The following is a 16,390-nucleotide window of genomic DNA, read 5'->3' on the forward strand; positions in this document are numbered from 1 at the left end:
TTCAGCGTAGCTGTTTAACGTCACTCCTTAGATGACCTTCATTCATGATAGGTCCAAAATGAATAAATCCGAATTGTGCATCGGCTATTAATACAAAAATCACCGTAAACATTGGATGCATTTGAACTGAAATATGAATATATTGTAAATTACATGTAAATTACAATAAATTAAAAACTGTCATTATACAAAACATCCTCTAAACATATCATCGAAACGTTTCTCCTTAGTTTAAGAAACAGTATAGCATTTATCACATGTCTCTACAATTAAAAGAAGCTATTGTTTACATGCCGTAGCGGTCACACTAAACACTACACAAACAGGCTAGATTGCACTTTACCGGTACGCAGTTGTTTACCACTATCGACAAAGGCGGGGGTTTGGGGGCGGCAGCCTGTTAATTCAGTAAAATATATTATCTTATTATCACTCACTACCTTCATTATAATACATGGTCGCTTCATTCCATCTCCTTTCAATGGTCGCAAACATTACAACATCAACGCCGAAAATCTTTTAAAAGATATTTCTTGTTTAATCTCTCTATCATTCCGTTGATAACAAGATCAAATACAAAGATACGCATTCTCACAAATGAAAAATTTCCACTTTTAAGTAACGCGAGGATATTATGTATCATGTAGTATTCAAGTTGCATATGTATTATGAATCTTATTTGACTAGAACGAGCTTTTATTCTTACCTGTCAGCTGTCAAAAAGTTCGGGAAAATAAACCGGAAATGGTACACGGATTACTTCCCCTGAACCTCGAATAATCTCGCGATATGTTTCTAAAATTAACGGTATAATTAGCTTGTACCGATCCCTTTATAGAGAGTATGCGATAGATAAGGGGAGGTAACCAATCTAGAGATAAGTATGACGTCACTTTGATTGTCCGCGCACTGTTTATGAATGAAGACGACGTCATTTGATGTTCATTGTTGTGGTGACGTCACGTTTTCGCGGAAAAGTGGAACATGTTCGGTTAATAATATGAAATAAGGCAAAGCCCCAAAGCGAGCTCCATTAATGTTTTATAGAAGAAACTTTGATGAAGATAATATTTGAATTAAATTATTAAAGGCACTTCCTAGCAGAAGAACGTGGAGTTCGTAAAGACTGGTATAAAAAATAAGGAAATGAACTTTTAATTATTTTGTTAATCAGCAATTAAACAACAAACGGGCCTTATAAAAGGAAAATTAAATGTTTCGCGGGATCGAATCAAATCAAACTGTTTCTGTGCATTAGTAAATAGATAACCATAATGTTCGCAGAATTTATTTTTTTTTCATGGCCACTCGATAAGCTTCCTTAAAAAGTAGAACTTCATTTCCCGTGACTATAATATTAAAAAGGTGAAAAGAGCAAACAACTGCAGTTTGTCGGACATCCCCACCTTTAGCTAAAATACAATAGAATAACATAAAGCCATTTTCTGTATTAACACACTTCTTTGTATTTAATTTTAATCGAAACATCATCATACGATTGCATAAGATAGTATTTTATTCATTTTGAAAATCCTTCAGCGCTTTGATTTTTTATTCCGAAATGTATTACGTAGTAAATCGTGTGACGTTATTTCTGTGGTGAAAAACAAAAGTTTTGGAATTTAAGGACATGTTGAACGCGGTGTTTCTTAACATTAAACTATTTGTTAAAAGCATCGAACGAATTCAAAACGTATTTCGGATTGCGTGTTTATCATGCATAAATGTAAACTTCGATAAGAATACCATGAAATAGTGTGGTTTAAACTAAGTTTCGATAAAGACATGAAAGAATAGACGTGAAAGTGCATATCGTGGATTAAAGTTGTCAACTTTATTGTTATAAAACAATGGATTAACGTTGTCATTAAGGTAAGCGTGACGTTTATACTAAATTGTTTTTTATATAAACTCTTGTTAGTCACTGTATGAAGCTAATGACGCGTCGGACAAATTCCAGTACACAATGATACTTAGCCTTCTTTCCTAAACATTCGACCATTCCTATACATTCGTTATTTTTTTATTCGTGTTAATTTGCATATCATCCGAGCAACGCGCGTGACCGAATTCTTTGCAAGTTAGACAGAAGCTTTGTTGCTCGTGTGAAAACTGAAAAATGCGCACTAAAACGGTAAGTACTGTTATTTAAACCATATCCTACACGTAAATCTCACCTTCAAATCAATAATTCAAGCTATAGTATGCTTTAAACACAAATGTTTACATTTTTTGTCCCACATTGGTGTCGACTTGTTTTGTAAGTCACGTGAACAAGTTGATGCAAAAGCTGATGACGTATTGGGGCCGCACACGGGGTATTTGTATTTTGCGCATTGCCTTTAACAGCGACACAGTTAATTAAAATCCAATTTAAGCGCTATGAAAGCGTCAATTCTTTTCATCTTACAATATTTGAAATCATTTTTTATTTTTAATAACAGAGCCCAAGGAAATTCCATTCCAAATACAAGAATAATTTGCCAGAAAACGTACTCAAAGCAGAGGTTGAGGTAAATAGTAAACAACTATCGATCCGTCGGGCTGCCCAAGAATATGGCATTCCATTAAACACCCTGCGAGATAGGGTCAATGGTCAAATTGACAGTGACAATTATGGAAAGGAGACGCTGTTCTCTTCGGAGGAAGAGTTGGGGTTAGTTGAGCATGCTGAAAATTCTGCTAGACTAGGCTACGGCTACTCAAACACCAGCATGCAAAGATTAGCCGGCGAACTTGCCTACACGTTCTTGAAGCGATGGGGTGACAGAGTGTCTTCACTAAAACCTTAATCACTCGAGACAACTAGGGCAAAAGCTACCACTCCCGAACATATTGGGGCATATTTTGAAAACTTAGAGAAGGCGGTAGCTCTGCACATGCTCCAAGATAGGCCAGAACTCATTTACAACATGGACGAAACAGGCATAAGCCCCGAACACCGCCCCCCCTAATATTGTAGCACCGACAAAAGAAAAGGCCCATGCTGTGACCTCACCACGTTCCGCTACAACAACAGTGATTGCTGCTGCTAATGCTGCTGGAGACTGTATACCCCCATATTTCGTGTTTAAAGGTTTACTTTAAACATATTTAATTTAGTAAGGATCGAATCCACAAGCTCATGATCGCAAGGCGGACACCATATCCACTACACCACCGCGACCTCAGATGTTTGCGATCAAAGCATGCATACTTTAATGCACAGTTAACATACAAAAGCCTTTAAGCGATTGAAATTACACACAGAGTAATTCATTTACTAACGTTCGTAATAATTGTTTCATTTGTATACATATTCTAATATTCTAAAGGAGTATGTAAATAATTTGGGTTCTCAATAAGTAATTGAACATAAAACTTAATAACACCATCTAACATCGCTATTATATATAAACTAAAAAAATACGGCGCGTTGTCATCCGCAGGTTAGAGATGCAACGAAGAGCTGATGGAAGGCGCGACACCGGGCGCACGGGCTACAGTGTCGGATTCCGGATGGTCAACGACAGACGTTTTTAAGGACTACCTTGAAAACCATTTCCTTAAGTACGCAGCCAGAACCGACGAACACCAGCCAATCCTACTTCTTTTAGACGGCCACACTACCCATACGACACCAGAACTGACCAGATGGGCGAGGTCTAAAAACATGCACCTGTTTTGCCTACCCGCGCACTCATCCCACTTGCTGCAACCTCTTGATGTCGCTGTCTTTGGGCCATTTAAGAGGTATTATTACAGCGAGTGTGCAAGCTTTATGAAAGAAAATATAGGCAAAGCTGTCACGAGGTATGACATGGCCCGCATTGCATGTAAGGCCTACTTGAAGGCAATGAGCCCATGGAACATTGTTTCGGCCTTCAAGAAAACTGGCGTCTTTCCGTTGAACAAGCAGGCCATCTCCGATGTTCAAGGCCTTTCGAGATAAGACACCTGTCTTGAAGTGCAGGACCATCCAGAGTGGAAAACATGCGGTGGATGCATATTTAGAACGGAAGCTAACCGTCAAAGCAACGTGTCCCTGCCCCTGCAACTGCCAGAAGAAAAAGTCGCCTCCCTCCATTAAGAAGCCGAACCCCTCTGGCAAAGAAATCACCAGTGACAAATTCCTGGAAGAAATGGAGGTTTATGCTTCGCAGAAGGAAAACCTGCCACCGAGCTCCGTCGTGTCTACGGCAGGCACGAAAAAGCAAAAGCCGACACCCGTGGCCTCTCACATAAGCCCCAAACCAAGCACCAGTGGCCTTCAGCAAGAAAGGATGGACTTGTCAGAGTCTGACGAGTGGTCTGATGTTGAAGACACAGACGTTTGTTGTGTCTGTGAACGGTTTTCGCTAGAAGGATTGAATGATCGCACACTTGAAAATTGTCAATTGAGGACAGTGTGATAAATACGGTCACTGGGTACACCTTTCTTTCTGTCATGAGAAGGCTGTGTTACGAAGGGGAGACACTTTCATCTGCCCCCACTGTTAAAAATGTTTTCTTCAAATTGTTTTTTCAAGTTGACTAAGTTATTTACTGGGTATGTGGTGTGAAAACTACTACCCGAATTGTTTTGTTAGTATTGTTAAACTTATATCCACGAGAAGATTGTTTGAATACTGAAAGTGTGAAATCTGCTAGCTACTGCTGGTCATGCTTATTACGCATTATCGTTAGATTATTAAAATTGATTAAAACTTTTTTTTCAAAAATCAAATAGCATTTCGTTCTTCTTCATCACAACTTATTTCCCCGTCGAGGACACCGCCACAGTGCGCAAATAAACGAGCCAATGAAAAGCAACGAATGTATAGGAAACTCCAGCTGATTTTGACATCCGGTTGTTAAGGTCAAAAGGCAAGTAAATCGATATTTATGCAATGATTGTTTTAAACTTTTGTGTTGAAATAAAATCAAATGAATGTCAGGCTATGAATTGAGCACAGTTTAAGTTCATCATATTTCCTTACAACGCACATGCCGAGATTCAATCCTTAGGTGGTCGAATGTATAGGAAAAGAGGCTACATAGTATTCTGTCATATCTCTTTGAAAAACCACACGCTGCACAAAATGCAGTCATTTGTATTGATGGTATTTAAACAGATTAATTTCGTTCTGGTAGTTTATTGTCATAGCCTGACATGCATACTGTAACATAGCCGCTAAAGACTCCGCCCACCAGTTCATTTACTTTTTTCTTGAGATAATTTAATAAATTGGCATACTTCTTATTTTTTATCAAAAAGAAAAACAACGTGAAATGATGATTTCAAAAACGAAAAAAAATCTTTTTTTGTTAAAAACAAGGGAATTCAAGTGCAAAATTTGCGATGACGTCATCGAACGGGGAACTCCCGGAATGAAGACAACTAGCGTTTTACACGAAGAATTCTGATGCGTTATTTGAAATATAGTCACAATAAATACAGAGAAGAATTTAAGAATATTTAAAAGCCGTAAATTTGATCATTTTTATCTATTTTATCATTATGATCAATCAGGAGACGCCGGTTATTTACTTCGAAATTTTCCAGTTCCGGTCTCCGGTTCGGATATCCGGTTCGGATATTGCGCGCGCAGATGCCAAACTTTTCAAAACAAGAACCTGTAAATCTACAGTTACCAAACTTTTCAAAACAACAAGCTGTACAGTCAAATACACGTGTTACCGTAGTGCTCGCTCTTTGAGCTCGCTATAATTCTCATTTATTACCTTTAAATCGCGGAGAACTTATTAATGAAATCGTGTTAGAATCGAAATAATCGACGTGTGAGCGTTGGTTATTGCGGTTACTTTCACACTTATCTCTCTTGCTTAGCGCTTAGAGGTTAATACCTCGCTGCCTACGGCCTTTGGGGCGATTATTCACTCTGCGGGCCGATTATTAATTCTGGCCCTCAATCAACGATGGTATTAACGTCTTTACAGGCCCGTAGCCAGCGTTTTGAAAAGGGGGGGTGCGAATTTTCCCATCAACGAATGTTATTGAGCAACGGAGTGGCGAAGGGGGTAGGTGCGGGAGGGGGTATTCCCCTCCTGCAATCGGGGGTTTGAAGGTCCTCCCCCAAGAAACATTTTGAAATTGAAACGTAAAACGCTGCATTCTGGTGACTTTGTATCTGTATGAAGAGACTGAAGTTGTAGAGCATTTTTATATGAAATTTTCCTTTCATTGACCATACTCAGTTACTTATCGACATGTATATGATATAACATACATGAATTCCCATTACCGTTTTTCATTTACCACCTTTATCGACCAGTCACGGAAATACATTATTTTAAACGGCGTTTAGCCCGACACTAGTATGAACGCACATACACATTTATAGTAAGTAAAATCAACAATAAGAACGATATAAAATATCATTATTTATTGGAATCTTTATAAAATTAGTGTACTTTACTATACCAACATTTTACTATTCATAAGGCAAGCAAACTAAAAGGAAATAAATGACTTTGTTCAAAACAATTGTTTTTCTGCTACTATGGATAGTACCAGAGGCCTAGCATTGCTCTAAACGTGCTAATAGTGTATTGTACAACAAACACTGTTTAACAAAACTGGGTCATCTCTAATTTGCATCAATACCAGGGTGCAGGATCACGTGACTTTGTTAATGGAAGTCAACACACCGGTAAGTGCTGCTTTTTTCAAAACAACTTTTAAAAAAATCTTACGAATTTCAACTAGTACATAAAAGATAGCTTTTTAAGCTGCGTATGTCACTGTGAAATACATCAGAATTTATATAATAAGCATGTTTATATAATAAGCATGTTTATACTGTACAAATATCCTTCACGCACATTGAATTTTTGTCACCGATTTCAGACGTATTCTCAAGGATCGGCACAAACCGCAAGAAAAACTGTCTTTTATGCACTAAAGATTTTTGCAAATGTATTACAATAACGTGACATATTTCTAAAAATAAAGTTCTGAACGGTGTGTTTACATTCTGTCCAGCCCGTGTGTATATACCTGAAAACCGGGGCTTATTCTGCACCCTGAATACCGAAAAGAAACAAACTGGTATAACTGGTTAGTTTTACTTTTGTGAACTTTTTTAAACAAAATCTGTTTTTAACGAATTTCATAAATATATAGAACTTAAGGCTTCATAAAGACCATATAACCACAAACTACTGGCGCTTTGGTTTCAAAGTCCTTAACAGTGTATATCAGGACATTGAAAATAAGGACGTATTTGCCCATTATGCTTAAGATCCGTCACAATTAATGAACATTAAACATTAACGTCCACCTGATCAAATGTTATAACGGTTTAAATTCATTATAACAGCATAGATCATCTCACATGTTTCTGTCAAAACTTCTATTGATTTCAGCATTTCTGCGGTTAAAAATTGTAAATAAAAATCACGGTCTATCTTGGAAATGACTTCATAGAGAAATTCAATTATATGGTGACCTGTCGGTAGCCTATTGAATTCAGCATTATTGTAACGCTTAAATACGAAGACTCACTGGATTCAGGGAAAAGAAAAATAACCGTTTTTGCGTCGAATAACGTTGGGTGCAACTAAAAGTACGCATTTTTTATACTTGTCAAAAAGCATTGGGTGCCAACGCACCCAACGCAACCCCCCTGGCTACGGGTATGCTTTAATACTAAATCACGGTTAACTGTTCTATTTATTACAGAACCGGCTTTCCGTACTTTAATTTTCATTCAATTTATAACGCAATTTATGACGTATCTCATGTGACGTAATTTCTGTGACGAAACACAGTTTAAGCTAGACTGTCTGGATTTTAGGGACAACAATGCCGTCGTGGAGAATTTATATTTAACAGTTAAATATTTTTTAGTATCGAACGAATCCAAAACTTATTTCGGAGTGTGTGTTTGTCATGCATTATTAGGAGTAAATTTTGTGTAATCGCTCCGACAAGTCATTCGATTTCGTAAATCGTGTTTTTGGTAAAAGTAGTTTGCATTCGATACAATCGTTTAAAAAGTATTATTTTTAAATCAATATAAAATAACGGATAAAGTTTACCATCAAAAACGAGCAAAGTTCTAATTTTACAAATTTGCAATTTTTCATTATTTTTTTTATTTGCATGTCTGGGGCTGTACAAATATCATTATTTTGTGTGTAGCAATGAATACAACTCAATGACAGCTCGAAAAGCTCGATACAAAGCTCTTGAAGCATACTAAAACAAAAATTGCAAATTTGTAAAATTTAAAATTTGCATGTTTTTGTCGTTTATTTTTTGCGTTTCGCATCTGAATTAAGTTTACCATCATAAAGAAGCAAAGTTCAAATTTTACAAATTTCCAATGTGTGTAGCAATATATGCAATTCTATGACAGCTCGAAAAGCTCCATACATTCCTCTTATAGCATCCTAAAACAAAAATTGCAAACTTGTAAAATTTGAAAATTGCATGTTTTTGACGTTTATTATTTGCGTTTCGCATCTGAATAAAGTTTGCCATAATTACAAATTTGCAATTTTTGAACTTTTTTTATTTTCATGTCTGGGACTATACAAATATGATTATTTTGTGTGTAGCATTGAATGAAACTCAATGCCAGCTCGAAAAGCTCGATACATTGCTCTTAAAGCATCCTAAAACAAAAATTGCAAATTTGTAAAATTTGAAATTTGCATGTTTTTGACGTTTATTATTTGCGTTTCGCATCTGAATAAAGTTTACTATCAAAAAGAAACAAAGTTCAAATTTAACAAATTTGCAATTTTTGAACTTTTTTTAAATTTGCATGTCTGGGACTGTACAAATATGATTATTTTGTGTGTAGCAATGAATGCAACTCAATGACAGCTCGAAAAGCTCGATACATTCCTCTTATTGCATCCTAAAACAAAAATTGCAAATTTGTAAAATTTGAAATTTGCATGTTTTTGACATTTATTTTTTGCGTTTACCATCAAAAACGATCAAAGTTCAAATTTTACAAATTTGCAATTTTTTAAACTGTTAAGCTCCACTGGCCAAAGGCCAGCGGGGCTTATGTCATGGTCCTGTGTCCGTCGTGTGTGTGTCCGTGCGTGCGTTAACTTTTTTTTAAACATCTTCTTGTCCTAAACTACTCGTCCAAATCTGATTAAATTTCTCAGGAATGTTCCTGTGGTGAACCTCTTTCAAATTTGTTCAAATTATGCCCCTGGGGTCAAATTTGACCCTGCCCCGGGGGGTCAAAAAATTGAAAATTTGCTTAAATAAGGCCTATTTGTGCAAACTTTAAAAATCTTCTTGTCCATAACCGTATGGCATAGGGCTACAAAATTTGGTATGTAGTGACATCTTATTGTCCTCTACCAAGTTTGTTCAAATTATGCCCCTGGGGTCAAATTTGACCCTGCCCCGAGGGGTTAAAAAATTGAAAATTTGCTTATATAAGGCCTATTTTGTGCAAGCTTTAACAATCTTCTTGTCCATAACCATTGGGCCTAGGTCTACCAAAGTTGGTATGTAGTGACATCTTATAGTCCTCTACCAAGTTTGTTCAAATTATGCCCCTTGTGTCAAATTTGACCCTGCCCCGGGGGGTTAAAAAATTGAAAATTTGCTTATATAAGGCCTATTTTGTGCAAACTTTAAAAATCTTCTCTTCCATAACCATTGGGCCTAGGGCTACCAAATTTGCTATGTAGTGACATCTTATAGTCCTCTACCAAGTTTGTTCAAATTATGCCCCTGGGGTCAAATTTGACCCAGCGCCAGGGAGTTAAAAAATTGAAAATTTGCTTATATAAGGCCTATTTTGTGCAAACTTTAAAAATCTTCTTGTCCATAACCATTGGGCCTAGGGCTACCAAATTTTGTATGTAGTGACATCTTATTGTCCTCTATCAAGTTTGTTCAAATTATGCCCCTGGGGTCTAATTTGACCCTGCCCCGGGAGGTCAAAAAATTGAACATTTGCTTATATAAGGCCTATTTTGTGTAAACTTTAAAAATCTTCTTGTCCATAACCATTGGGCCAAGGGCTACCAAATTTGGTATGTATTGACATCTTATAGTCCTCTACCAAGTTTGTTCAAATTATGCCCCTGGGGTCAAATTTGACCCTGCCCCGGGGGGTCAAAAAATTGAAAATTTGCTTATATAAGGCCTATTTTGTGAAAACTTTAAAAATCTTCTCGTCCATAACCATTGGGCCTAGGGCTACCAAATTTGGTATGTAGTGACATCTAATAGTCCTCTACCAAGTTTGTTCAAATTATGCCCCTGGGGTCAAATTTGACCCTGCCCTGGGGGGTCAAAAAATCGAAAATTTGCTTATATAAGGCCTATTTTGTGCAAACTTTAAAAATCTTCTTGTCCATAACTGTATGGCATAGGGCTACCAAATTTGGTATGTAATGACATCTTATAGTCCTCTTCCAAGTTTGTTCAAATTAAGCCCCTGGGATCAAATTTGACCGTTCCCCAGGGGTCACAAAATTGAACATATGCTTATATTGGGCCCATTTTGTGCAAACTATAAAAATCTTGTCCATAACCATTGGGCCTATTTCTACCAAATTCGGTAGGTAGTGACATCTAATAGTTCTCTACTTAGTTTGTTCAAATTATGCCCCTAGGAACAAATTTGACCTTGCCCCAGGGGTCACAAAAATGAACATATGCTTAAATAAGGCCTATTTTGTGCAAACTTTAAAAATCTTCTTGTTCTTAATTATAGAGCCTAGGGCTACTATATTTGGTATGTAGTGATATCTAATAGTCCTCTACCAAATTTGTTCAAATTATTCCCCTGGGCTCAAATTTGACCCGGCCCCGGGGGTCACAAAACTGAACATATGAAGTTTACCAGTGGAGATTACTGCGGCCGTTTGGCTGTGACCAACAACAACATCTTGTAAACATGAGGTAAAACCCTGTCATTTAGTGCCATTTCAGGTCAGATGGTGACTGCTTACAAAGGCATTGAAGTAAGAACATGTGTTATGAATGTTTTTCTTATAAACTGAAAAAAGTCGGGTTTTATTTAAATATGTCGAAAGTGACCATATATCCGGATGAAAATATTTTGGATGACATGTTAATTTGATGTCTTTTTTGTAGTGTTAAAACCAGTTTAATAATATATTATTGATTTTAAAAACACAACTTCCATGAACATAATTATTTCAAGGAAAGTCAATATATGATACTGCACGGTAAACTCAAACTTTGTATCCAAGAGAAGGTGTTGAAATTAATGAAGTGCAATGTTCTTAACTATCGTATATGCTGCTTTTTAATAACTAATGATTCATTGTTCCATTTGTGAATATCAATCGATATTTGTATTATCCAAACTGTGTGCTACGTGTCGTAAACATTATGTTCGATTCTTTCGTTGAGTTGTGGTTAATTGAATTGATCACCGTTGGCTGAGACTGAATGTGGACACCATTTTTTATTACGTAATGCGTTGGCCGTGACGTCACCGGTGCCGATTATCGATTATCAATATTTGGCCCTGCAGGCCCTTGCAATTGAAGCTTAAACTGTCTTTATAAACTGATACAATCTGCGTTTCATTCAATAAACAAATCCGATCGTTGGACTTTTTAAATATTTTTTTGACAGTAAACAAAAAGACAACATTTCATTTAACAGAAAATGTCACTTACTAAATTTGAGAGAATAGACAATGTTCTCTATTTGGTACAAGATGTGCCACCTCGTAAATCATCAAAATTCTACTACTAGAAAAAGTGTAATATCAATGGTATTAAATAACATGTTTTGGTGGATGACTTAATTGTCGCTGACCTACATTGCACTTATTCCTTAATTATGGTATTTGAACTAACTTTGACTTTTAATGCTCAAAAAGGAAAATAAAACAAATATGCTGCCTGGCCCTTGTGAAATCTAAGTACAGTATGCAACATGGAGAAATCATTTCTGATGCCAGTGACGATGATGTGCACCTAAAAATTATAATTGACAAGGTAGCCACAGTTGGCTGTTCTAAATTTTTATATTGTATGTTCTAGTTTATTGTTTAGTGTTTTTAGGAGGTAATGGCAATGACATACAAACTATATCTATGTCCTTGGTATATACCAATCTTTCTTTGCGGCACAATTTGTTTATAGTTTCATGCATTACAGCAACTTTCATCTATATATCTTCTCTTCAGGTATACATAATTATTTAAGTATAGGTCACTTTATGGTTAAGATAATTACTTATAAAAAATATTGAAGTTATTTAGTTACAAGGACTGTTCTGTTGCTCTTATCCGCAGTTGGTATTCGAAACATATATATGTCTACCAGATTTGTGCACAATAAGGTGATTTTATCTAAACTACACAGTCGGCAAATTAGCACCATTTTACAAACAGAAGCTTTTGTGGGCTTTTCAAACATTACCTCATGTTTCTTGTGAGCTTTTGAACTGACAATATACTGTTCTAAATCATAACACAATTTCAATTAAATGTAATTCTTGTAAAATTTCCCTAAGCGAGGAAATCATGCTCTTATACAGCATTGCAGTTTACCTATATATTTTTCAAAAGGTCAGATAGCTTAATTGGTAAAGCAACCTAGGCCGGTATCATTAGATGGCTCATGGGTGGTTCCGGGTTCAAATCCCGATCTGACTTTCGTAGGTAAACTTGTGGTTGCAAGGCTTGCAACTGATAGTGTAACAATCTGTTTTGGCCGGGGTTTTGGGCGAACAATCAGTTCGTCAGGTCACATGAAACCCTTTAATATGGCCCGTTTGTGGTTTAATAGCTGATTAACATAAAAATAAAAAATGTATATCTTTTTCCGAACTCCATGTTCTTCTGCTAGGAAGTGCCTTTAATTCAAATATTATCTTTATTCAAGTTTTTTGTTAGTTTCTTTTATTATGCATTAATCGAGTTCGCTTTGAGGCTTTGCATTATGTCATATTACGGGCAAAAGCCCGCGTAGAGAAAACAATAGACATAGGGGATGCATCTATAAAAAATTTGACACGCGACATATATTTTCGCGATGCTATTTATGACCTTGAAATAATCAAAACACTTTGACATATGCTTAATCACATGTAACTACATACCTCAGGAAAAAGTATACAAATGACATCATAATTGTGTAGCGAATCGCACTAAATATTCTTGTATTATAAGTTTTTTCTCCGCTACATATATACCATTCCAGAATTAAGTCTCCCCTGAAGGTTACAATATACTAAATCTTTTGGGAGCGCAATGCTATACTCTTTAAAAACCAAAACATCATTTATAAGAAGACACAATTTTCTGTGTGGGCACTTGCCATGACTTTATTTTAGAATGTTTCTTTGTGCATGTGGTAGGGAAAACATTGATGTTTAACAGAAATTCACTCATTTGCTTGAAGGTTAAAGACTACATGAGACTTTGACTGACAGATGGCGGGAAACCCTCATCCACTGGTACGAACCCGGTAAATTGATGGCTGTAAAACAGTGACCGCTGATTCGCATCGAGTTCTTTCTTGCAAAACGCATGACCCCCCTTTTTTATTGTCTAAATCATTGCGGCTCGGAATGCTCTTTAAGAAAAGGTATGGTTATGGGGGTCTCTATGCGCAAAAGTTTGACTTTATTTTTTGTTGAAGTTATTGCTTTTACATTGAATTTGTGTAGGAAATCTTTTGGTATATTGTAACCTGAATACTCATCTTGTTTCCTTTTACCCGTCCTTCAGTGGGTTTAAGCCATAGACTGGTTCATTACAGATAGTGACAGTCTTTCCCAAACATAACATGTGGTAAACATAACCCGTCTTAAATGTATTGCCCGAATCTCCGATTTCTTTCGAATGTAATTGCTTTGATCTTTTCGATATCTTATTGTTATTATTATCCAAAATTATTTGTTTTACCCATTATAGTTGGCATCTGTATTCTCGCAGTTTTCTCGCGGTATTTCAATAACGACACCCTAATGTTTACTTGTCAGATTTCGTGACGCATTTTCCATTCGCTCTCAAAAAAACAGTTTTACGTGTGATCATGAGCAAGATTCGTGTAAGATGTGGTTGTTATCGATCAGAAACACATGTATTCACAAAATTTAACGATATTCCGATTTAACTTTTTAGTCTTTTAGCTTATTTTTAACGTATATTTTACACTTCGTCTGCTCGCACTTTGCCGATATCCCGAAAGGTTACATATCACTATATAAAGTTAAGGCCCAAAACCACACAATCTAATACCTCTGAATTTTCGTACCAAAATCTTTCATAACAAATCTTCCAGATTCGAAATCAACAAAAAAACAGGACATTTATAAATTGTCTGCATCATTTATCAAATTTTAAGATATTTGTTTGTTTTCCGTTTTTAGAAGCTGTTTGCCAAGGCAAAAACTGGGCATCACACAAGCAATTCTATCGAGCAAAACTGACAGATTTGGTTTCCAGAAATCAACAAAGGAGGGATTTCTGAACTATCAAAATTTCCAAGCTATACACACAGTTATTAGCTGTGGTGATCTTATTTATTGGTTCTGTTGGTTTATATGGATGGAACATGTGTGAACTTTTATAGAAAAGTCTATATCTGTCTATCTATAAACAAAAATCAGCTATGACATTATAAGATCAGATGTGCAAACATCGTCAAAGGGTTGTTAAATTAACAATTTGAAGTCAATTATGCTAAAGAAATATAATGGTTCCCATGCAAATTTAGTCTGTATATCGACAAGTGTCTGCCAATAAATGTCAAACTAGTAATACAAAACTTACCACAAGTATGTAAAAGCACTAAGTACCTATTGTGATCATTTTTAGTAAGATAGTGAAATTCTAAACAGTAGCAAATAGCTTGTTTAGTTAATGCATAATGCCATTAATATGATTTCCTTTATATTGTGTAATTAATAAATTGGTTGTTACTTGTTGTTCCATGATAAATGTTTTATGCGCTAGTGCAAAACCAGCAATAATTTGTTAATTTTGTAATAGGTAATGAAATGTTACTTCATTGATTCCACAATTTTTCAAAAGAAAACATCACTTTGTAATTTCATATACGTAAATATTCTTGTAAGTTGATGACAGTGTTTAAGTATTACTTATTGTGTAACTATTATTTTATGTGCAAATAAATGATGTGAAGTGTTTTGTATCTCCACACAATACCACATACCTTTTTATATATGTACTAAATATATATATACTAATATCATTTACATGCTTCTGCTAGCGGCTTAGCCAATAAAGACATTGACTGACATATAAATAAGCTCATGTGATTACTGATGATCTATGTTTTATTGCATGTGTTATTAGAATGTTTAAATTTAGAAAAAATATAGATGATATAACATTATGTTTAATTGCATTCAAATTGTAACTACATGTATACAGCTACAAACTAAGTGTATGCAGTTTAGACTGTGATTTATGAATTGCTACAAAATGGCTAGTTTTTTAGTGGCGACACAATTTTAAAAACTATTCGACAATAGTTTGCGAAAGAAAATTAGAACCCTGCAATATACATGTATTTATGAAATATTTTAATTGCAAAACAAGTGTGCTGTCATTCAGTTCCACATAATTATACATTGATAATTAAAAAATCCTGTCAATCAAAATTGATTTGACACATCACATTATTTTATTATGTTTAATCAATGTATGCTAAAATCAACTGCTTTAGCAAGCTTAAGTTGAATTCAGACATTTAATGAAACAAACTGTTTCCTGGGTAGGACCAGTACTTAGTGTGTTTAGGGTGATCTAAAGAACGCTCGCACTTAAGGGATCAATACAGAGACCTCCCAGTGACTAAGCAGACACCATATCCACTAGAACAAAGTGTCATTAGTTAAATGAAAACCGAAATTACTCAATTATTCATCCAAAATAAATATTTAACATACAGTATATTATTTGTTGTGACTTATTTTTTTGCACAGGGAACTATAAGAAAGTTATTTACATATTATGTTAGATCTATACCGCAGCCACCGAACCAGCTTTAAATTCCTGCGGCTAGAAAACACACAAAATTATAAGATGCTAGATCTTAAAGCTAGGAAAATTTTACTCGTTTGAAGATTGCATTTTTTGGATGCATTACTTTATTATTGAAACAATTATAATATTTTATTTTATGTTTTCCGGTGGTTTATAGAGAAATATCAGTGAATTAAAACTGATAATTTCGCTGTTTCAAACAGTGAAAATTAACCGTGAAAATTATCGATAATTTTCACTGTTTACTGTGAAATGTAGAAATGACGACAATATTCCAGCGAAATTCTTAAGTTCAACTCTTTAACAATGTATAGAAACGATTGAAAAAAAGGCATAAAATATAAAGAAAATTTGTTGGATTCGGTGGAATATCGATTTTAATTCACTCGTGATCAAAGAATAAATATATTTTCTATGATCAC

At 35.4% G+C, this 16,390-nt stretch overlaps 1 protein-coding gene and 1 long non-coding RNA gene across 2 annotated transcripts in view; one reads left to right on the forward strand and one right to left on the reverse strand.

Annotated features, from left to right (window-relative positions):
- LOC127832632 (transmembrane protein 26-like) overlaps positions 1–2,279 on the reverse strand; it is an 84,391-nt gene extending 82,112 nt beyond the window's left edge. The window contains exon 1 of the mRNA XM_052358198.1: positions 2,178–2,279. The gene's annotated coding sequence lies outside the window, so the exon portion shown is untranslated. The remainder of the gene's footprint in view (positions 1–2,177) is intronic.
- On the forward strand, positions 1,756–15,924 carry LOC127832633 (uncharacterized). Its single transcript, XR_008027038.1, has 3 exons — positions 1,756–1,872; positions 13,354–13,539; positions 14,327–15,924. It is a non-coding gene; the product is annotated as an uncharacterized LOC127832633 (long non-coding RNA).
- The last annotated feature ends 466 nt before the right edge of the window (positions 15,925–16,390 follow it).

The sequence above is a fragment of the Dreissena polymorpha genome, chromosome 5, assembly GCF_020536995.1.
Source record: "Dreissena polymorpha isolate Duluth1 chromosome 5, UMN_Dpol_1.0, whole genome shotgun sequence".
Classification (NCBI taxonomy): domain Eukaryota; kingdom Metazoa; phylum Mollusca; class Bivalvia; order Myida; family Dreissenidae; genus Dreissena; species Dreissena polymorpha.